Source organism: Xenopus laevis, chromosome 7S (genome assembly GCF_017654675.1).
Source record: "Xenopus laevis strain J_2021 chromosome 7S, Xenopus_laevis_v10.1, whole genome shotgun sequence".
In the NCBI taxonomy this organism is placed as follows: domain Eukaryota; kingdom Metazoa; phylum Chordata; class Amphibia; order Anura; family Pipidae; genus Xenopus; species Xenopus laevis.
The window spans coordinates 62,384,677-62,408,311 of record NC_054384.1 but is presented as its reverse complement, the minus strand read 5'-3'; the positions used below and the strand labels follow the sequence as shown (position 1 = coordinate 62,408,311).

At 36.8% G+C, this 23,635-nt stretch overlaps 1 protein-coding gene across 5 annotated transcripts in view; it reads left to right on the top strand.

Moving 5' to 3' along the window:
• The window catches only part of pknox2.S (PBX/knotted 1 homeobox 2 S homeolog), a 404,889-nt gene that overhangs the window by 111,007 nt on the left and 270,247 nt on the right, over positions 1–23,635 (top strand). For all 5 annotated transcript variants that reach the window (XM_041571316.1, XM_041571317.1, XM_041571318.1 and 2 more), the window contains exon 3: positions 16,564–16,651. The gene's annotated coding sequence lies outside the window, so the exon portion shown is untranslated. The remainder of the gene's footprint in view (positions 1–16,563; positions 16,652–23,635) is intronic.

The following is a 23,635-nucleotide window of genomic DNA, read 5'->3' as shown; positions in this document are numbered from 1 at the left end:
TTGCACTGTGATGTTTAGAGCTAGTGGGATCAGATTGCACTCAGCAGGTGGACAGCTCCAGATTATGGTATCAGATTACCTAGAAAAAGATATGAATGTATGTATTTATTTATATAGCACCACAAATGTGCACTGTGCATTACAAGGCATAATCTCAGAAGGGGTACAGTATTTTTGTTTTTAAGTACAAAAGGGATAATTATATACTTAAGTGCTTAGGTGATTCAATATAAAGTTGGGATGAGCTCCCTGCCCCAAAACGCTTATAATCCATCAGGAAAGGAAGCTAAAAGGGGGTATAAGTGCATACGTCAAGGGTGTGTTGTTTTAGAGATCAAGACTAGAAAAGTGCCTCATCTAGAACAGTGATCCCCAACCAGTGTCTTGTGAGCAACATCTTCATCACCAACCCCTTGACTGTTCCTCCCTGTTCCCTCAAAGAATGTGCTTGTAGCCTACAGAGCCCCCCATAGGCTACAAGTCCACATAGGGGATACCAAATATCCAATAACAGCACTTAAATTGCACCATTCAGGAACATTTTCATGCTTGCATTGCTCCCCAACTCTCTTTACATCTCAATGTGTCTCATGGCTAAAAAACGTTGGGGCCCCTATGTAATACAGTAGATGATTTTTTAAGAAGCTTAGAGAGAAGTGTTAGTGTGGAAGCTTTTCTGATGCAAGATATTTGAGCATTCCAGAGGTGGGGTGCAATCAGTGAGAAAGGTTTTGGTGAACTGTATGGTCAGTAGATTGTCCCATGCTTGGTGCAAGCTGGAGAGGTTATATACAGTATATATAGGAGCAGAAGAATGTAGTGGGTGCTCAAACACATAGCAAGGGAGTTGTCCAACTACTGAGACTTGATTTGATTAAAGATGCTTCCTGCAAATGAATTGTCCTTAAAAAACAGTAACACCCAAAGATGAAAGTGTTTTAAAGTAATCAAAAAAGAATGAACTGTTGCTCTGGTAAAACTGATTTGTTTGCTTCAGCACCAGGTCTATGTTTTATATAAACAAGCTGCTGTGTAGTAGTGGATGCAATTGAAATAGGGCTAAATGACACAGGTTAAATAGCAGATAACAGATAAGCTCTATAGAACACCATTATATTCTAAAAAGCCTATCTGCTATGTAACCAGAACCTTTTATCCTATGCATGGCTGCCCCAACATTTCACATAATCACACAATTAATTCTGCAGAAGTGAATTCTCTGATACTTAAAGCTAGGTATGCATCTTTAGTTCAGCTACTAGAGTAATTATTGTCCTGTAAGTGAGATAAAATCAGTCACCAATATAAAAATTATTCATCCAAAAAAAATGTAAAGTGAGATGACACTGAAGTCAGTGATAAGTGTATTTTCAGCATTCATACTGTAGTTGTTAATCAAGTATTTTGTATCTGTAATCATGGTTTTCTTGATTACAATTAACTCATTCCAGGTTTTTCTTTTTTAGAAAAGTATGAAAAATGTCCTTTTGAAAATGGTTTTCTCATGATTATCTGCTTTTTTTATCATGAATTATTGAATTCAAATATATATGCCTCTTGACTTGGACATGAACACAAATGAAGTATTATTAGTATTATAAGTTAGCAAGTAGTTCCTCTTGTGTGTGAATGTACAGTTTTGAACAGTTTGCTTTGTTTATAAATGATATCCATTGGCACTAGCTGACAACAATCACCATTGTTACAGTGCTTATATGTTTTTTGCTTGAGAAGTTGATGCTGCTTTATTTTGTTAAAGGAACAGTGACAACAACAAATTAAAGTATTTTAAAGTAACTAAAATATGATGTGCTGTTGTCCTGCTCTGATAAAATTGATGTTTGCTTCAGAAACTTTACAATAGTTTATATAAATAAGCTGCTGTGCAGCCATTAAGTTTGAAAAAAAGTAGAAAAGGAACAGGTTACGTAGTAGTTAAAGTTCCCATTGTATTCTAGACAGTTTATCTGTTATCTGCTATGTAAAACTGTGCTTTTTCAGATTTCATTGGCTGCCCACATGGCTACACAACAGTTTATTTATATGAATTATTGTAGTCTTTCTAAAGCAAACACACCAGTTTTACCAGTGCAGGCAACAGTACATTATAAAGCAATTACTTTAAAAATGTTTATTTGTTGGTGTTACTGTTCCTTTAAAGTATCCAAGCAATATTAATAACGTTGTGTTTTTCAAATGAACACAGTCATCATTGTTGAAAAATTAGTTATTGTACTATAAAGTAATGAGTGGTACTATTCTATGAACCAGTTCATTGTAATTGTAGTATCACCTTGTACACTATTGTATCCACCTTCTTTCAAAACCCGAATCAAAATATGTTCTGTAAATTGTACAAGCATTGTGTCTTTTCAAACATACAAAAGTCATTAATGAGTCCAAAATAGTTTGCTCCGCTGAATCCCTTTAGCTCTAGAAAAGGAACTGGAAATAAGAGACCTAGAAAAAAATTCATTTGGACTCTGTCTAATAAACTAGACAAAAATATCTCCAGTGAATCCATATCTCCAGTGAAAATTTCTATTACTTCCTTGACCCAAAATATGCCAAAGCAATGGTGAATAGCACCCGATCCACTTCCATAACATATTCTGAAACCAAAAAACGTTTGCAGCATTAATCATCTCTGTTTGTAAATTTAGACATCTAATTTAGCTGTGTCCTTTGGCAGATTTGACACATGGTACAGTATGTGACAACACTATATCATAAGTGATACTCTTCCAGTTGGGTGTAACTCATATTGTCTGCACTACAAAATAATAATAGCCTACGTGCATGAGTTATATTAGCTCTACAATTGTTAAAATAACAATTCTAATACTTGTATCAGTAGGGTACTTTGCTTTTTATTTTTTCGGTAAAGTAGTACATTTGTGCCTTGAATATACATATTTCATATTTATTTTATATTTCTATATATCTGCATGAACAAAAACTGTTATGGTGGTTGAATACCAATTTTAATAAAATTGACGTAATATTAGCCCACTGGAAGGCCAAAGTGTTTTGTTAATACATGATCTACATTTCAGTCGTGTCTAAAAGGCTAGGCTTTCCATATATCATTTAGATTGAATTCAGTAATTTCATTCATGTTAGCTGATGATAAATTCAGTACCAAATGCTCTTTAACCACCGAAAATTGTTCTTTTGAGATGTTATTATTAAAGTAAAACTTGTAGGGGCTGATTCACTATGGGTAGAATATTGAGGGTTAATTAACCCTCGATATTCGACTAGGAATTGAAATCCTTCGACTTCGAATATTGAAGTCGAAGGATTTAGCGCAGAAAATTCGATAGAAGATTATTCCTTCGATCGAACGATTAAATCCTTCGAATCGAACGATTCGAAGGATTTTAATCCAACGATCGAAGGAATATCCTTCGATCAAAAAAACTTAGGCAAGCCTATGGGGACCTTCCCCATAGGCTAACATTGACTTTGGTAGCTTTTATCTGCCGCACTAGGGGGTTGAAGTTTTTTTTAAAGAGACAGTACTTCGACTATCGAATGGTCGAATAGTCGAACGATTTTTAGTTTGAATCCTTCGATTCAAAGTTGTAGTCGAAGGTCGAAGTAGCCCATTCGATGGTCGAAGTAGCCCAAAAAAACCTTCGAAATTCGAAGTTTTTTTACTTCGAATCCTTCACTCGAATTTAGTGAATCAGCGTAGTGTCCAAGAATTGGGAGATTATTATATACAATTAAAATGCTGATTACACAGGTGTGGGCCTGTTATCAAGAATGCTCCAGACCTGAGGTTTTCCGGATAAGGGAGATTTTCTTAATTTGGATCTTCATTCCTAAAGTATACTATAAAGTAATGTAAATGTTGAATAAATCCAATAGGCTGGCTTTGGCTCAAGTACAAGGCACTGTTTTATTATTACAGAAAAATGACTATACTGGAAAGATGGTGAATCTTATACTGCTTCTGTGTTCATCAATCGGGGTGGTGCCTGGGATCAGTGGCCAGCAGAAGGATGTGTTTTGACTGTGGCAGTTTTCTGTCAAATGATAGAGGTGGTTTCTTTATCAGAGCAATCATGCATTTCGAGTTTGTGAAAGAAGTGAAAAAAAAAAGATATAACAAGTGTTTCTGCACTGGGATTATTTAGAGCCAACTACATCTTATGATAGTCATAGTGACATAATTATATGAACTAGGAAGCGCTATATATGAATTCATGAAAGGAAACACTGGCCAGTAAAAACAGAGGGACTGAATATAGAGCACTGTTACAAGGACATACAGGAAATGGCTTTTATTATCAGCTAACTAAACATTCTTAGGTTGACATATTCTCCACAAGCAGGTTTTAGCCATATCACTAAATCCAAATGCTGACATTATTAGGGCCGGATTCCTGTGCTTGGCGCCCCTAGGCCGCCAAGTCCTAACAACTGTTTCTTTCACAAGCATCCCACTCCCAGCGCAAAAGAACGTGCGCACATGCGGCTGATCGATGGGGAGCTGCAGCTCCTCAGTGCTAAAGAGAATGTGGCTGGGTGATGTGCCTCCGCTGAAAACTTGCCGCCCTAGGCCCGGCCCTTTGTGGCCTCGCCACAAATCCGGGCCTGGACGTTATCATAATATTTTAGAAAAAAACAGATAGAACAAAAGGAAAGAAGAGAAGGAATAACCAGCCAACATAATAATTTAATATTTTTAAATGTTATAATGAAATATTTTCCTTGTTGTACAAACAAATACCTATAAAATCCTTCTTTGCAAATGAAACAAATTTACTAACTAATCTAGTAACATCTTTATTGTCACTTTCGAATCTAAGTTCTGGGATGTACACGCTGTAAAATAAATGAGTAATAATATTAAACTGCCATGTTGGCAGGAAGGTCGTAATTTGCGTTTTAGGTTTAGAGCAGACGAGTGCACATACATAATGCAATACATTACTTAATCAGGTTCAGCTTACTCTAATGGCTTGCTTGTAATTATTGACCTTACTGCCAAAAGAACAATGAAGATAATTTTTACATAGCTGTAATGCACATTGTATGAACACCCACAACTTCATCACTGAACTGAACCACATTTGTCTGCTGTTTTCTCTTTTAAATATCTAAGTATAGTTAACTGCAGCAGATTGATTATTCTTCATAAGTACCAAAATCACTATGTCATTTTTACTTTATTTCTGTAGGATTAGAGAAAGGTGTACACAATTCTGTTATACATCCAGCATTGTTGTTATGTGTCCCTTAATAACAATAACCCAAGGCTTTCTATGCTATGGAACTTGTACCTTTATGGATTCGCAGACTACAGCCAGGAGAATTTTCTTCAATTTATTTTCCTCTCAGGTACTTGCAGAGTTTGGAGTTTTTTTTTTTACTGCTGTAGAGTATTGTCAGTTGGTTAGCGTACAAATAAAAAGCTATAAAGGCTATAGGAGGAGGTGGATGTTCTCTGGGGTTTCATTTATTGCTTATTTGTTCATATTGGAGGAAAGGACAGTGCAATAAAAAGGTCATGAATCTGTGAAATACTCATAGCTAAACACAACCTAAATATCTAACAAAGTTAATGAAATAGCCTTTTAAAATTAGTGCCTAGTTCTGACAACTGTATTATGGAATCCCAAATAACATTTTAAAGGGGAACACTTTTCAGTACAGTTGTTTTCAGGTAGTTAGAAAGAAATAAAGGCTTTTTTCCATACTTTCTATTCTGTATTTGTGGCAATTTCTCTAACACAGGTATGGGACCTATTATCCAAAATAATTGGGACCTGGGGTCCAGATAAGGGATCTTTCTGTAATTTGCATCGCCATACCATACCTTAAAATTTGTAAAAAATACATTGTTTTTCCACCAATAAGGATTAATTATATCAGTTGAGATCAAGTACAAGTTACTGTTTAATTATTCCAGAGAAAAATGAAATAATTTAAACATTTTTTTAACTATTTGATTAAAATGGAGTCCTTCCCTTCCAGAGCTTTCTGGATAATGGGTTTCCGAATAAAACAGATCCCATACCTGTAGAGGATATAATAGATTCCATACCTGTATTGAAGCTTAACATTTTATTTTTCACCTTCTTATGGCATGTAACTTTGAGAGGAGGGTCACAGACTGTTCTCAATTGATATATTAGTTGATACATTTGTTATCTTTGTCCCTGCTGAGCAGCATCGCTGAGTTTCATTTAAGGCAACTGTTAGAATTGATACGATAGTTGCTAATATGAAGACACAGATGCTGCTGAAAAATGCATCAATTAATGTAGCCAATTATAACAGTTCAGAATGTGCAACTGCCAGATTGAAACACGCACACCGCCATACAAGTCTATGGGCGTCATTTCCGCGGCAAAACAAGGTGAAATAATTAGCCCATCCCTAGCTGCCATGCATCATACCTGCTCACCTTGATCTATGGTATGGCCTCCCAATGTAATATTCTGCTTCTCTTTTCTTAATGTTGTTAGAAGGTTTTAGTTTTTCAATAGCTGTTATGGAAGCTCTGGATAAACATTTGGACCACCCTAAATCAATATTGGTTCATTCTACAACTGACTGTGTCTTCGCATTCAGTCAAGAGCTGCACCTTTGTAATACCCTCATACAAGCCTAGTATAAAACTAAATATAAAAGCATATTTTGGCTATCTCTGAATTATTGTTAATGATTAAGAGTGACCCACATTGCAAATCATGATAATTCTCCCAGTGTTCACTCTCATGAACATTGGCTGTAGTAACACATATATGTGTTACTACAGCCAAAATGAAAACCTAGTCACTACAATATGAAGTAACGTTAACTAACAGTATCTATTACAAAAGTTTGTGTGGCGTTTATAACATGGTATAATCATCCTAGTTCAGGCTATTCAAAGGGACCTTTAAATCAGTGCCAATCACAGCACAGATAAAAGCAGGGGCATCTAATAAATCACACATTATAAATAAAAGTGTCCCTAAAGAGTTTATTATGTTACACCTAAAATACACAATGTAGCATTAAGCACTTAAGTGATCCGTTTGCAAGATGTTGGTAGCCTTTTGTTAGTTAAATGACTAAATCTAAAATTGCTGATCTTTAAAAACAAAGCTTGAACTGAAATATTTTCCTTGGCCAGAAATCTAATCTTTTCACTGTTAAGGCACCCAGACACAACAGAGAGGGCATGTACACAGGTCATAGTGTTTATGGTCTTAAGATAAAATCCAAGAAGTCTGTTGTTAAATAAAATATAGAGTTCTTTCAAATGAAAGAAAAATACATGGTATCATATCACATTTCAAATATACTCAGTTGTTATGTCTTCAGAAATTCTCAATGTAAACAGAACTTGTAGAAATGTTCTCATGGTTCAGACTGACAGAAAACAATGAGTCGCCATTTTGTCATGATCACTCTTTATTCTGTGTCTGTTTTCCAGTGTAACATTTTCAAACCAGTTTTGATTATTTCATATTTTTAAAATTGCATCAGTAATCTTTTTGTGAGATGAGCAAAATATATTTAAAATAACGACAAAGTGGGGATGGCCAAGGGGTGTGATATTTAAAGGCTTTTACCTTTTAATAAAGATACATAGCTGTGACATTCCGTTCATTTGACTAAATGCATTTGATTGAATGCAACTCATCTCAATTTAATTTAATTTTCTGAGGCTTGAATGTGAGACCACTAGATAAACACAACTAGATTTTCCCCACTCTTTTGCCTGTTTTTATTTCCGTTGTCTTGTCCTAGTCTTATCTTGGATTACTAAACAACATTGCGCTCTAGCAACATCTGCTGCAAGAGGTAGAAGTGGAACAGCAGGCGTGACAAACCTTTCTTCTGCAGCTGTTCTTTGCAACAAGATCTCTTTGAATCATCACACTTTGGATTAAAAGTGTCTCTCACATGAACCTCAAGGGATGTTTTTCATTCTCTAACGTGAAAAGATGGTACTAACCCTTGAACTAAAACTTTAATTTTTAAATACTTTGCTTTATAAAATAGGAAATTCTAACAATTTTAAGGTACTATTTAACTATTACAGAGAAGAATTAAAATGGAGTCTATAGGGTATATTTATCAAAAAGTAAAGTTAGAGATCGCCACAGTCCTCTAGAGTGAAACTCTTCATTCGTTTTTATGGGATTTTTTTTTAAAGAGTATTTATCGATGGGTGGAAGTGAAATTCATCCTTTGATAAATACGCCTTTCAAAATCCCACTCTTTGATAAATATACCCCTTAACATTTTCCATGAAATAACTCAAAACTTTAAGGGGCAGATTTATCAAGGGTCGAATGTCGAAGTGTAAAATACTTCGAAATTCGACCATCGAATTGAAATACTTCGAATTCAAATATCGAAGTCGAAGTATTTTTGACCGAATTTGGTCATCGAACAAAGTAAAATCGTACGAATCGAACGATTCAAACGATTTTAGCGTACAATCGAATGATTTTACTTCGATGCATGAAGACTTAGAAAATCGTTGTAGAAGGTCCCCATAGGCTAACATTGCACTTCGTCAGGTTTAAATTTTAAAGTCGAAGTTTTTTTTAAAGAGACAGTACTTTGATTATCGAATATTCGAATATTCAAACTATTTTACTTCGAATCGAATTCAAAGTCATAGTATCCTATTCGATGGTCGAAGTATCTAAAAAATTACTTTGAATTTCAAATTTTTTTACTTCAAAAATTCCCTCGAATTCACTTCGACCCATGATAAACCTGCCCCTAAATCTTTCAGGAACATGAAATTGGTTAGCAGGTTTCTGAGAGGCCTATTCAATAAAGTTTGAATTTTAGTGGTTTTAGAGGTTTTTTGAAACTACGATTAAACCCATTTTTTATGAAAGTCAGTCATTCATCAAAAGATCTGAACTGAAAAAGCAGGAATGGTAAAAAAAGTTGCAGAAAAGTTGTGAAAACCACGTGTATGGTCGCACAAAAGCCAGCATCAAACTACCCAAAAACATCAAAACCTAAGAATAAAAGAGAGTTCTTCCAGTTGTAAACCGACATCTGCCATTGACGTCTGTATGATTTTGATCTGTTTTAGCAGGAGCATTTTCAGATTAGAAATTGTTGCAGTTTTGTTGTGTAATAAATCCCAGAAAAGTTAAGCTTTTTTGTGTGTGCCTTTTTCGGGCCACTGAGTGTTCAAGGAGTAGCAGCATTTTACAGACAATGCCTAATTCTTCACATCAATATCTCAAACATCAGTGTAGTCCGTTTCATTATGGTCAGACTTTGCCGTTACTCGTTTATATAGAGATAAGTGAATCTGACCCATTTCACTGGGCCGAAAAATAGTGAAACAGTGAAAAATTAGCCAATTTCATTGAAGCCTATGGGCGACTATTTTTTTTTTTTTTGAAGGCGCCTCAAATTTTTTTACAGTTGAAAGCAAAGGCTTTCAAGGTTGTCACCTCTTTATTGTCACAAATCAAACACAATATTTTTGAAGTCTGTCTGGTAGAATTTCTGGTGTTTGCTGGCATCATTCACTGTGCAAATGATATGTGCTCCCTATTCTCCTGGTGCAACTAAACTGCAGTGATTGATGCAGGGAGCATTGGGAACCCTGAAGCTACTGCCTGGTCTGGACATAGTTGTAGCTCCAGGGTGCCCTGCACCAATAGGCGCTCAATTGGGAGCAGAAGGTAGGATGAACTGAACGGTGCCGAGCAAAACTGTACAGAAGTACAAGGAACACATTATGAACTGTAACTGCATTTGCAGACATACATTAGCCCTAATGTGTTATGTTAGAAAATAAGTGGGTGTAAATTACCCCCTAAGTGCTTATCGAACAGCCTTTTTTCCACTTTGCACCCTGCTCTACCGTCTGTAAACATGTAAATGAGGCCTATTAAATTTTGCCCAGGTTAGAAGAATAGTTTGAATATGAAGAACACTGCATTGGTGAGTAAATTCTATTCTATTTTGAAGTGCTGGTTTTGATTATTATTAATACATAGTTCATCATTCAGTTGCCTGAAAAGTTTCTCCAGTGAATGAATTTACACGTCTTACAAAGGATGTGTTCTCACCTTAAATATTTGCAAACCAGTTGTGGTATTTGATCAAACTGTATTATTCATTAGTTGAGTGTTACAGGCAGTCCCATCTAGCAATAATCATGTATTTAACTATAGGTTTTTGCTCACACATTAATAGATTTGAAATAGGATTCCTGAATCATGTGAACATGAAATCTAGACCACAAAGAAAAGATTACAGTGGACAAATCGTGAAGGGACAAAGACAAAGCAAAAGCATTAGAAGCTTTACTGCGTCTCATCTGTTTTCAAACTTCCCGTTAATAAGCAGAAATTAGTAGCACATGACAAGGTATCATTAGTTAATATATCAATAAATTTGATTAAGGATTACTAATATTTGTTGCTAAGATGGATCTATACTAAAAGAGTCCTAAAGCAAAAATCCACAAAAAGGTTTCAACATCATAAAAGGCTAATTTATAGAAAATTTCTGCTAAACCTTACTAGTCCCACACATCTGTTCCCCTTTTTGCTGCCTTCTTTCCCAGGGTGTGCAGGGGAGTCAGTGACACCCAGCATAATGCAATATACAGACCTGATAGGGAACTGAAACCTGCACTTGTCTGTGAAACACAAACACAGACAGGGATCATAGCAGCTCTAATGAAGGCCCCAATATATGGTCGAGATGTTATTCATTAGTGGGGGGTAATGTTTAGTTATGCAATATGTCTCCTTTAAAGCAAAATTATTTTGACTATACAGGTATGGGACCGGTTATCCGGAATGCTCGGGACCTGGGGTTAATGAATTTTTTCATAATTTGGATCTTCATACCTTAAGTCTACTAGAAAATCATGTAAACATTAAATAAACCAAATAGGCTGGTTTTGCTTCCAATAAGGATTAATTATATTTTAGTTTGGATCAAGTACAAGGTACTGTTTTATTATTACAGGGAAAAAGGAAATCATCTCTAAAAATTTTGATTATTTGGATAAAATGCGGTCTACGGAAGATTGCCTTTCCATAATTTGGAGCTTTCAGGATAACTAGTTCCCGGATAATGGATCCCATACATATACTACAGGTATGGGACCTGTTATCCAGAATGCTTAGGACCTGGGGCTTTTTGGATAACAGATCTTTCCATAATTTTGATCTTCATACCTAATTCATTTCTACTAGAAAATCATTTAAACCTTAAATAAACCCAATATGCTGGTTTTGGCTTGAATAAGGATTAATTATATCTTAGTTTGGTACAAGGTCCTGTTTTATTATTACAGAGAAAATGGAAATCATTTTTAAAAAATTTGGATTATTTGGATAAAATTATGGGAGACAGCCTTTCCATAATTTGAAACTTTTTGGATAACGGAACAGATACCTGTACCTTCTCTTTCTATGTGCATGGGACATTTTTAGTATAGGTACTGCTACAAAATATTGTTATGCCTTACAAGGTAATTATTAACTACTAGACATTAAGCCCGTTAAATTAACGGGCGCTAGAACGGGCCGCCAAAGACGGTCCGTGGGGCACATGCGCAGTAGCGCAATCCCACGGACACAGGGACTGGACGCAGAGACACTTCAACTTTATTATATAGGATTCGACCAGATTTACATATGGTCGAATATCGAGGGTTAATTAACCCTCGGTATTCGACTGCTGAATGTAAATCCTTCGACTTCGAATATCGAAGTCAAAGGATTTACCACAAATCGTTCGATCGAACGATTAAATCCTTCGAATCATTCGATTCGAAGGATTTTAATCCATCGATCGAACGATTTGTGGTAAATCCTTCGACTTCGATACAATCGAACGATTTTTCTTCAACCAAAAAATTGTTAGAAAGCCTATGGGGACCTTCCCCATAGGCTAACATTGCACCTCGGTAGGTTTTAGGTGGCGAAGTAGGGGGTCGAAGTTTTTTTTTTTAAGAGACAGTACTTCGACTATCGAATGGTCGAATAGACAAAGATTTTTAGTTCGAAACGTTCGATTCGAAGTCGTAGTCGAAGGTCAAAGTAGCCAAAAACAACATTCAAAATTCGAAGTTTTTTTTTATTCTATTCCTTCACTCGAGCAAAGTAAATGTGCCCCATATAGATTAAAGGAGAAGGAAATGCATGTTCAGTGTGTTTGTTTGTGTGTGTGTGTGGGGGGGGGGGGTGCCTAGCAAGTTGACAACCCCTCCTTCATGATTGTACCACTCCTTCTCTTTTGAAATCTTCTTTACATCTGTGAGCATATTTGGAATACAGATGTTACCACCAGACAACTATTTAACCCGTAACATTTTACAAGATTTGCCACATTAAATACTGTACCACTTGTTGCATGAAGTTAACAAAAACAAGCTTATGGTGGTGCTATTGAAAGTGAAATGTAATTCAGGCATAACCAGCTATCAGATCAGCTCAAGTTAGTCCAATCTCCAAGCTTAGTGAGTAATAGTGTTAATTTCATATCATTGAACACCTCCCTTTTTCCCTTTCTGCAAGCTGTGCACTTGCTACCCTGCTGTCTGTTGTTCCTTGGTAAGGTTCAGTTCTAATTATGTTGATTTTCATCATCCCACCCCCTCATGGAACTTATTAGTTTGAATATTTTTTATTTATTATCATTTCACCAAACTCCTGCTAGCATTTCCAATTACTCTCACCGCTTCCTTGTAATTGTCTTTCCATAATGGCTCTGAAACAATTGCACTAAATGAGGTGGCTCCAGCAAGATGAGAGTTTCACTTCATTAAAGGCTAATGTATTCTCAGCTCCAGCTCTGTGGGGCCTGGCTTGAAAGTAAGACATTTAAACAGCTTCTTTTTTATTTTATGGGGAGCTACTTTCAGCCATAAATAATATTTTCTTTATTTTTGGTGGCCTGATTTGAGGTTAAGGAATGTTTTGTATGTAACAGCAGCATTTCAAGCTACTAATTAGGCTTGCTCGCCCATCTACTCACTTTTCATTTGTAGGCCTGTGGCTGATTTGAAAATCTTCTGCTAAGCAAGGTCCAAGCTATTAACCCTTCAATTCCAAAAGATTCAGTCTGGGATTAACAAAAATGTTTCAGATCCTTATAAATGTCCCAGTCTTTAGGTTGACCAACAGCCAAGTTATATTGTAATTTTATTGTTAGAAGTTATAAGATAAACAAAAGAGGCTGGAAATACATGCAAACATCATGTGGATATTCAGATGCATTACAGATGTTCCATTCTTATGACTTTCATTTTCCAATCTGCACTTTAGCTAATGATTCTTTATTATCTTAAATGAGAATTGAAAAGGGCAGAGTGAATAGCTTGAATACATTGGAAAAGGCACTGGTTATGTCTGTACTGTAAGAAAAAGAATGAAATGTACATCTCACAATGGTGTAGTGCTGAATTCATGGCCATTATTTAGGATTACCTAGGTTTCATATTTTTGGTCTCATAATTATTTATTGCATTTCACAAGCAAAATGTTTTGCTTAGGGATCTTCCCACAAGCAGTACTTTTTGGATTCCCCTGTGGTCAGTTTAAATGCATTCAGTCGTACGGAAGCGCGGGAAAAAACGCAGCCTATTTATTTAAAGGGGCCCATATTGACACAGGCGTGTAAGCAACAAACATATTGTGTTCCACCTGCTTTGGCACTTACATGTGCCTGTGTCCCTTTAAATCAAGAGGCGTTTCTTCCTGCACACACCTGCATCTGAACGCATTTAAACCGAACACAGGGAAACGCACGAAGAACTGCTTGTGAGGAGGAGCCTTTAGTAAAGTTACCCGTACATTTTACATTTGTGTGCAGTTTATCAAAGCAGGCTGAGAGGGAACATTACCACGTGACACTCCCTATTTGCTAAGGGGCATTTACATTTGCAATTTACAAATGCAGTTTAAAGGAGAACTAAAGCCTAACTAAAGAAGTAGGGTAGAAATGCTGTACATTATGTTTTGGGGTTCTGTACCAGCCCACGGCAACCACAGCCCTTTTTTTGTTTTTTTTATAAATTTTTTATTTAACAGTTTTTACAAGAATATTACAATAGCAAAGATATAAATAGATAGAATAATAAAAAGTAGATGAGAATAAAGTAGAGTAGATTAAGAATATATAAGACACAAGCTACCTCGTAGCTGTACACATAGTTCGCTTGCTTAACCCGCGAACCATCTCTTTAACATTCAAAGTTACTTAAACCAGTTACAATTTTATTACTCTGGCTGACTCACTTGCCCCATCCCCAGGTCAATCATGTTTATATGCAGAAAGATCCTCCATTTGATCCTCTTTCAACCTGACGTCCCTTTTATACTGATTTGTTTAGAAACCTAACCCATGGTTCCCAAATTTCCCAGTATTTAACACTCTTATTATGAATAATATGTGTTATTTCTTCCTTCTTCCTAGTATCCTCTACTACCTGCTGGCACTCCATGCAGCTGGGGGGAGCTGACTCCTTCCAATGTCTTGGGATTATTGAACCACAGCCCTTTAGCAGGGAAGATCCGTGCCTCCAAAGGTGCCCCTGTAGCTCCCCATCTTATTTTCTTCTGATTCACTGAAAACACTCTGTGCTGCTGTCACTTAATGAGATTAGGGGCCTATTCACGATATACAGAACACATAGACTATAACTGGCACAATATAAGGCTGATTAGTAAATAATACTGATAATTACTACATGGCAGCACAGAAACCAGTGCAACTAGCATCAGAATTTAATAATCAGACTTGTAGCATCAGCCTATATTACAGGCCAACCTTATTTTCTGCTTGATAATTTGCAACAACCCCTAAGCTTAGCTTCTCAACAGCTGCTCAGAGCCCACTGAGCATATGAGTGTCGCAGACACTCTCCAAGATGGTGACCCCCTGTGACAAGTTTGAAGTCCTGGATCATTGCTGCTATTGAGAAGCTGAAACTTTAGACTGGTGCAATAAGTTCTGTATATAAAATATGGCATTTTTAGCCATATTGATTTTTAGGGTTTAGTTCTCCTTTAATGGAACTAAACACATGCATTTCAGTTTTGGGTTTATCTCTACAAGTGCACATCACAGCCTAATATGTAGATGGACAGTGCTTTTTTAATTTCCCCACAGCTTTTTTTATTGGCTAATGAAATTCATGCACTGAAATTAGTCATCAAGGATTAATAACCTAGTTGGTTGGATCTGTAATTAAACAATTAATTTTCTCTATTAGCAAGAGCTATGTTCCAATTCACATGCAGTATTTTTACCACTTTCATCTGTTGCTCCCTCCATTATTTTATATTTTATTAGGAACCTTTGTTGTCATGTAGTCTGACAACATAGAAAAAATAATAAAATAAAATATAGAGCAATTTCTGAGGGGACTCACTAAAAATAAAACAACAGGCTATTAAGAAAAAACAAGCAAGCTTGTTGCAAGACACACAACAAATAGACTGTACTTAAATCAATACTCCAAAAGCAGCAATATTCTTTTGCTATGGCACAGATACAGTATACTGATTTCCATGTGCTGATTTAATAAAGAGTTAATGAAGCCTTAATCCAATTATTTGGTTTATTTAGAATTACAATTATTGAAAAATAATGCTTATCATTTAAAAAGCCAATGTAATGCAAGAATTAGATTAATGGCCTTTTAAAAACATATGCTGTCAAAACAAGCCATTGGTAGCTAACCTGGGACTCTCCATCTGGTGAGGAAAGGAAAGCCCAACATGCAACAAAAACTATTGAAGAATTCTGGACTCTTAGGGGGTTATTTACTAATCCCTGAATGCAAAAATCACGAAAAATTTGAGATTTTTTTTAAATAAAATCGGACAAAAATCACACGTTTTCCTAAATGTTTAATCCCAGAGAATGAAATAATAATAATATATTGGTGGCCAGGAGATTAAAAAAATACACACATAGGTGTTCAGAGAAATTGAACTCGTGGCTTCAGGACTTCAACTTTGCCTCCTTTCGTGAATTTTGGTCTTTTTGTTGCTTCAGGACTTCAATTTCCGCTGTTTTCGTGACTTTGGGTCTTTTCGCCACTTTCGCCACTTTGGAAGGAGGTGGCACGGCTTCGACGCTGTCAAGGGGGGGCCTGGCTCTTTCAAAAGTTCAGCACTTTAGGGCCCCCCCTTCAGGCCCAGGCCTGGTACACTCGTATACCCTGTGCCCCCCCTGATAGCTGCCCTGCCAGTCTTGTACTTATGTTCAGTTAGTTTTTTTATAAAGTCTGGATGAAGTTGAAGCAAGCTTATGCTGAAATGTTGTAGGCATTGCAATACAATTTGGCATAAGTACCTTATTTACCTATGTATGTTTCCTGGAAATTATGGAAATAATTCACACATATCAGTGGTGCACTAAGTGTGATAATAGGGCTTATATGGTTCTGGATATAAGAACTATCATTAGAGCTGGGAGAAACAGTTTTGATTTAAATTCTTAGCTGGGTTCTGAAAGGGTAAATAATCACAGGCTACTGAACTGAAAGTGCATATCTGATGTCAAAAAGAACAATGTACAATAACCTCTCTTTTTCCTTCGTAGAGGTGCCTCATGTTCCAGTTAAATTGAAGACGTCTCTGGAAAAAAAGAAGTAATGTAAGAAGGGAAAGCATTATATTAAGCAGAAAAGGTAAACATGCCATTCAATAATACAATAAAATGAAATAGGTATGTTGGTAAATAATTAGGTAACAGTTTTTATAATATGAAATGAGCAGCCAACCTAATTACTTAAAAATCCAGCACACCCAAACTGTGCAGCTTGATTCAGATTTTACTTTGGGTGTCTGTGAAAAAAATAGCTTGTCCCTTTACTGCTGAGATGTACAAATGGACTGTAGTAATTGGGAGGCCAAGAGAAGGGTGGCTTATCTTTAAGCAGGAATGTTTGACTGGAAAGAAACTTAGTCTCCCATGTAAACATGGACTGGGGCCAGGTTATGTGCTTTTCTCATAGACGGAGGATCTGTTTCTGCCCCAGACCACATGTCCAGGGGGAGCAGTTACACATTGCTTAATTGCAGACAATTCCATTCCTATCCTGGTTATCAGACATACTGGTCTGGGCTGGATCATTTTCTAGCATGCTATCTTTCTAATTGGCTGGAGAGGGAGTAAAATAAAACTGTGAAAAGCAGAGCATGTTTGCTTTGAGGCTTTAAAACAATCCAGATTTCATTTAGACAAGTTTTCTTTTGCAATATTGCTTGCACTCTTTGGCAGTAGTTAGGTGTAACAGATTCCTATGGTGCATTCCCATTATAAATATGTTGCATTTTTAGGTTTACTTTCAAATGAACAATATAGGGCTCATTTATGAAATGCAAAGTGCTAAATTAGATGCAGAATTGAGCATACACTGATGCTATTCTCACTGATGAATTGTCTGCACTTCTTGGTCCTTTTTTTGACTGATAGTATTTTAAGAAAGCTACCACAATATTTATTGTTTTGGAATTAAAATAAAATGACCGCCCTTTCTTTTGTTTTTTTTGCAAATGACATGCATTCTTATTTATAGCACTCTATGTACATTTGAGAATGCGCTAGGGATGCACCGAATCCAGGATTCGGTTTGCGATTCTGCATTTTTCAGCAGGATTCAGATTTGGTCAAATCCTTCTGCCCGGCCAACCGAATCCAAATCCTAATTGGCATATGCAATTAGGGCGGGGAGGGTAATCACGTGACTTTTTGTCACAACACAAGGAAGTGAAAAATGTTTCCCCCTTCCCACCACTAATCTGCATATGCAAATTAGGATTCAGATTTGGTTCGGTATTCGGCTTTGTGAAGGATTCGGCTGTTTGGCCGAATCCAAAATAGTGGATTAGGTGCATCCCTAGAATGCACATTGCAACCTACTTTGTGACTCTATCTCTCCTACTAACAATACTGAAAGACAAAAAGGCACTTAATTCACTCAATTATGTGTTCCATGTTCAACTCTGTAGACTTTGACATCAGCAAGTGAATTAGCAATGATGGGGTCATAGTCCAAAAGTTCATCTAGTAGTTGTACTCTTCTGAGTAGAATAATTGGATATTAAAATCCATTAATGTTAGTGCAAGGTTAGATGTGTGTATAGTTATTCTGATACAGCTAATGGTTTGCATAGTGCAAGATCTTATTTCCCTTAAGATGCTCTTCAGCCATTTTTCAACTATTTTCCATTCATATGTCACGGAGCTGCTGAAATGATTCCACTGTAGCAAGGGCTTCCATACCAGTATCTAAAAGCAGTATAAGCACTTTTCCATTCATCCCTTTTGTATATTAAAAGGTTAGCATTCAGGGTAGACTAAAGGCTACTACGATAATGAACATTCCCAGTCATTTCTACAAACGCAATAATATCCAACCGATACTGAAACTGCTAGAAAATGCATATAAATATGCAAAAGAAAATACACAAGAAATACATTAGGAATGCACCGAATCCAGGATTCGCTTTGAGATTCGTTTCGCGATTCGGCCAGGATTTGGCCTTTCAGCAGGATTCAGATTCGGCCGAATCCTTCTTCCCGGTCGAACTGAATCGGAATCCTAATTTGCATATGCAAATTAGGGAGTAATCACATTACTTTTTGTCACAAAACAAGGATTGAAAAATGTTTTCCCCTTCCCACCACTAATCTGCATATGCATATATCATTAATGATCTTTATGGATGTTGCCCAACACGAGGGTACAATTGTATAACATGAATCTTAACATTGTGTAGGGCCCCTGCTGCTGCATTATTCATAGTGCCATTGCTGTAAAATCAGCACCAGATTTTGGTAACTCAATGTATTGCAGCAAACACTTTACTTTGTAGTTGAGAAGAATACAGAAGAAAAGAGAAAATGTAAATGTACAGAGTTTGTTTCATTATGACAACAAATAAAGATAATACAATAAAAGCAACTGCCGAAGGTGGGAAAATAAGAATACGGATCAAAATCTAAAGCTCTATTTGTGCTACCATACAGTCACTTTGTAAATGCGTGTAGTGAAAAATACTGACATCTGTTACTGCAGAGCTCAATTAACTTCCAGAAATGTGATTACCACAGATCAGGAGTTACTTATGTTTTCCTCATCTGGTTGAGAATATTCTGCAGTGGTAAAGCTAATTGTCACACAAAATGTGACAAGTTATGTATCCCACAGGCACATTTAGGACAAACTATATGCTGTAGCAAACAAAAAGTCACAGTTTTCTTCATTTTATATATAAAGTATTAACTGAGTGCAAAATATTTACTGTAATCTGTGTATATAGGCAGGGCCGGAACTAGGGGTAGGCAGAAGAGGCACCTGCCTAGGGTGCAATGATGTGGAGGCGCTGGGCAGGTACCTTTTCAAAGGTGTTCTACCTACCCCTAGTCCAGGTTCACTCAGGCCCGGATTTGCAGTGAGGCCGCAAAGGCCCAGGCCTAGGGCGGCAAAGATTAAGGGGTGGCATGCTACCCAGCCGCAGGGGTAATTGCCTTGATTCTGGAGCACTAAGAGCTAGATGCTTAGTGCGCAACTAAGAAAATATGTGCACAATCTTGCAGGAGGGCGCAAACTGGGGAAATCTGCACGTGGGTTTGCTCCCCTGCTTCTCTTGCCTTCCTCCTCCACCCTCCCATAGCCCACCTTTTATAACTCTTCGATCCCTCTGTCAATCTCCCCTCCCTTCCTCCCTCCCTCCCCTGCCCTTCCCCTTGATGGTTACTCCCACCCTCCCTTCTCTTCTACTATTGCGCATGCACATGCCTAGGGTGCCCTGTCGGCTTGGCCCTGCCCTGTATATATGTATATTAATTGGTCTTTTGTTAATTGCCATTAGATTTTCAAATGCTGAATAAAGTTTGATGCAAATGAATGTTGCCTTGGTCTAGGGTTCTTGTAATAATTGTTACATGCATTGTTGATTGAAAAAGTATTTTTTCTTTTTTTTACCAAGTATAACAGGTATTAAACACATTATTTGCATTTGGGTGGGTATTGGTTAATATTAAATATGGGTTTACAAAAGATTTAAACATAATTGTATGCTGTCTACTTATGTGACCCATTCCTTCAACTTGGGAAGGAATATGCATCAATTCAGAATTTCCAATATTGGTTCAGGGTGCCTTACTGTATAAGCCTGCCAGTTTGAAAGTCTCAGGAGACTTCCTCTTTTTATTCATTAGAAGGACAGTACTGATTAATGTCCTCCCTAATGTGGTAACAAGCAACTGATCATGCTCCAAGCCAAAAGGGCTCTAGAACTCAACTGAGTCCAAAAAACAGGTATGCTAAACATAATTATCTATAAAACAGGGGGCACTCTTAAAGGTTAATTCTCCTTTTACAAGTCTGAAGAAATCCATGTACAGTACCCTGGAGACCCCTTTTCTGAACATATCATACCGTGTATTAATCAATATTTATAGAAAAGAATGGACATTGTAAGGAGAGCTAAAATGACTGGGAATGCACATTTGTTAGGCACCCCCCAGTGACTTTATTCGCTTACCCAATACCCTGGGGATCACGTTCCTTTATCTTAAAAAGTGATTACATGAGCGTGTCCAACAAATAAATTACCTATCCAATGACTTTCCTTGTGTCATTATTATTATTACTATTCTTAGATAATGATAGTCGAATTTATTCGCCAGGCATAGATTCATGGCGAATTTGCAGTGAAAATGTAATTGAATTTTCTCAAGCCTGGAAATAGTTTTTCATTGAAAATGCACGATTACCAGATGCGCATATATATATTTGTTTTTTTTATAGTACACATCCTTGTTTTGCCTGTGCCATAGCCTGTTTTCGGCGAGCATCATATTCAGAAGTGAAAGGAATATTTTCCAATATTGACTTTTTTCTGTCTACTCTGCTACAAAATGTTCCATATTTTAGTATCACAATGGTTATTTAACTGAGAAATAACAAGAACCACAGGTATTAAACATAAAGAATGTGTAACACAAGGTCTATTTTTAAAGTTGAAAATTGGAGACTATTGCCCTTTTTTAAAAAATGAAGGGACAAGGAAGTCGCCTTGGAACTTTTGTAAAACCTGATATTATATGTGGCTGCAAAGCTACTTGCAAAGTAGCCCACCTACACTTCAAGCACCAAACTACTATTGTAGTACAGAGAAGAGGCCATATTTAGAAAAATTTTTCAATACTGTAGCATATAAAGTATGTTGTATACAATAACAGAGGTCATTTACGACCACTAAGGGGCTGATTCATTAAGGTTCGAATATCGAGGGTTAATTAACCCTCCATATTCGACTAGGAATTGAAATCCTTCGACTTCGAATATCGAAGTCGAAGGATTTAGCGCAAATTCTGCGATCGTACGATCGAAGGATTATTCCTTCGATCGAACGATTAAATCCTTTGAATCGAACGATTAAATCCTTTGAATCGAACGATTCGAAGGATTTAAATCCAACGATCGAAGGAATATCCTTCGATCAAAAAAACTTAGGAAAGCCTATGGGGACCTTCCCCATAGGCTAACATTGACTTCGGTAGCTTTTAGCTGCCGAACTAGGGGGTCAAAGTTTTTTTTAAAGAGACGGTACTTCGACTATCGAATGGTCGAATAGTCGAACGATTTTTAGTTCGAATCCTTCGATTCGAAGTCGTAGTCGAAGGTCGAAGTAGCCCATTCGATGGTCGAAGTAGCCCAAAAAATACTTCGAAATTCGAAGTTTTTTTACTTCGAATCCTTCACTCGAATTTAGTGAAAAGGCCCCTAAGTGTGCCACAGTCAGTTGCACAAAACATTCCCACTAAAGGTACTTGTGGCGAAAGGTTGTCCATGAGCACAGTTGCACCTGGTAAAGCTCTGGATGTCCCTCCCTCTCTTGTAAATAATGTTCACTGTACCTATTTATGCAGGGGAACCTTCGCATTGCTGCCATCTTGGAAGGTGGCAGTTGCTTCTGGCTTCCCAGTGTGCCATGCAATGATAGACATAGTGCGCTTGCATCTAAATAATTGGGAGCAGAAGTCATCATTAGTGGCTGAAATTACAGAACAATTGGCAGACGCAATGCCACCTTGTGTCTCAATAATACTGGAATGGGAAAACACTGAATTGGGGTAAATAATATGGCTACATTGCACCTTACATCTGTTATGGCATACAGTATATACTGTATTGGGCCTTTATATCAAACCTCATATTTTCTGGTCGAGTTTTTAAAGGTGAAAGAGAGAAATCTATAAAGTCGATTTTTTTTGGTGGGCGACAAATAAAAAAAACTTGCATGATTCAAATTGAATCTGGAAGTTTTATTCATAAATTAAGGAGATTTGGAGTTTGGTTGAATTTTTTTTTCTTAATTATAATGAGAAAAAGTTGAGTTTTAGTAAATAACCCCCTATGAGTTCTAATGTGTTTTATCTGTTTTTGTGTATGAATACTATTTGAACAAAGAACTGCCATCAGAATATTACACAGTTTCAATTATTGAAAGCAAAGCTAAACGGATAAAATTGCAAACAGTTTCCTTGCTGCCTTTTTCTTCGGACAATTACTGCATTTGGGGTTTTTGGGAGATGGTGAATATGAATATTGTTTACTGTTTTGTCTGTTAATTGCTATTCTGGGGATGCTAATTTACGTTTTCATGCTGCATATTTCTTTCATGTTGCTTTTATGCTTCGGTATGCAATTTTTTTATCTTTATTATTGCTCAATGTCCCCAGGTTTTAGTTATTAGTTGTATCATGGTGATAAGAAGCTGCTGGTTATGTAACTGCCTTTTAGCCCAAGCTGAGTTGCTATTTACATTCTGACCTCACTTTAATTGCACCAGAAATATGCAAATTCAGTTAATGCTATAGTACCTCTAACAATGGGCGACAATGTATCAGTTCTAGCCCTCAGAAATAAGAGAACTGATATTTGCTGCAGTGTCGATAAACCACAATAAAAAAAAAGTGTACAGCAGTTAATTTCCTTTTCCAGTTTATTTGTTACTGCTTCCATTTGTAATATTAATATCTTTATTTCACTGTTCCACTCAATCTTGTGTCTCCTGTTGTTCATATTCTACATCTTTTATTTCTACCTGTATAGTAATGTGCATGCACTTTTTTGGCATGACTTACCTACAGTTGAATGGTAAAATTGAATCAGTTTGGCTATTTGAAAGTAGCATGACCTATTTTCACATGTGTGTTTATCAAAACTAGGATTAGCATCTTTTTGTTAGGCAAGTGGCCATAGTTGCAAACATTGTACACCAGGCTGACTAATCCGCTCAGGGAATTTGCTGCAAAGTGTGGGTGGCATCATCTTTGGTGTGCTCCCAGGTATCCAATGCTGTGACATGGGCTGAGCATATCCAAGAAAACATTACCTTGGTACTTCAAGGAAACCATAGTACCAAAACAGTAAATAATAACTCACAGAATGGTTAAGTAAAGTGCCCATATTTGCATCTTTTTAACAACAGAATTCCACATTGAACTTTCATATGATTCTCATTTACATACTTACTAGAGATGTACATGGGGTCCTAGGTTTGATTCCACTAAGAGCACTACCTGTAAGGAGCTTGTATGTTTCCCCCATGCTTAAGTGGGTTTTCTCTGGGTAATCTGGTTTGCTCCCACGCTT